At 42.9% G+C, this 692-nt stretch overlaps 1 protein-coding gene across 1 annotated transcript in view; it reads right to left on the bottom strand.

The window, feature by feature from the left end:
* The window catches only part of LOC112591626 (SRSF protein kinase 1-like), a 40554-nt gene that overhangs the window by 39013 nt on the left and 849 nt on the right, over positions 1-692 (bottom strand). The window lies entirely within an intron of this gene.

The raw sequence follows: 692 nt of genomic DNA on the forward strand, positions 1-692 counted from the left end.
TAATAATAATAATAATAATAATAATAATAATAATAATAATAATAATAACAATAATAACGATATAAATTTATCGATTGCTGTTATCGGGGGAACCGCCGTGCCGAGACGCTCGCGATGACGTGGACCGCGTGTGGCCGACCGCGAACGCTGTGCGAACAATAACGACGATACCTTTTACTCGTAACGTCGGTCGCGAGTACGTCCGATTAACACGTTGTCGTAAGCATATTATCGTAATCGGACGAACGCTCTCGCGTTACTCTATAATTATTATCGACCTGCGCTACCGCCGCCGAGGCAGGGACAAAAAAATTCGTTTGCAATACCTACCCCTTACTCGAGCAGCTCCGCGTGCATAATTATACGCGCGCACGTCGCACGAAGTGCATCTGACGAGAAAAAAGACATATGATCACAAGTCATGAAATCGTTATTGTGGCGTGCTCGACAGAAGTCGACGTGATTCGTACGTTCGAATGATTTGATTTGATAATTTTTTTACCAAAACGCGAGCTCGGCAAGAGGAGATCGCAGGTACGCGGCGCGCTGCAGTTGCAGCACGGCGTGCTGGTTGTTTGCACGTCGTTCAACAGTTTGCGCCAAGCGATCGACTAGTGTCGATATCGTCGACGCAAATACATTATGTAATAATAATAATAATAATAATAATAATAATAATAATAATAATAATA

This window comes from Melanaphis sacchari, unplaced genomic scaffold, assembly GCF_002803265.2.
Source record: "Melanaphis sacchari strain LSU unplaced genomic scaffold, SCAv2.0 Contig13_pilon_pilon, whole genome shotgun sequence".
Lineage (NCBI taxonomy): Eukaryota > Metazoa > Arthropoda > Insecta > Hemiptera > Aphididae > Melanaphis > Melanaphis sacchari.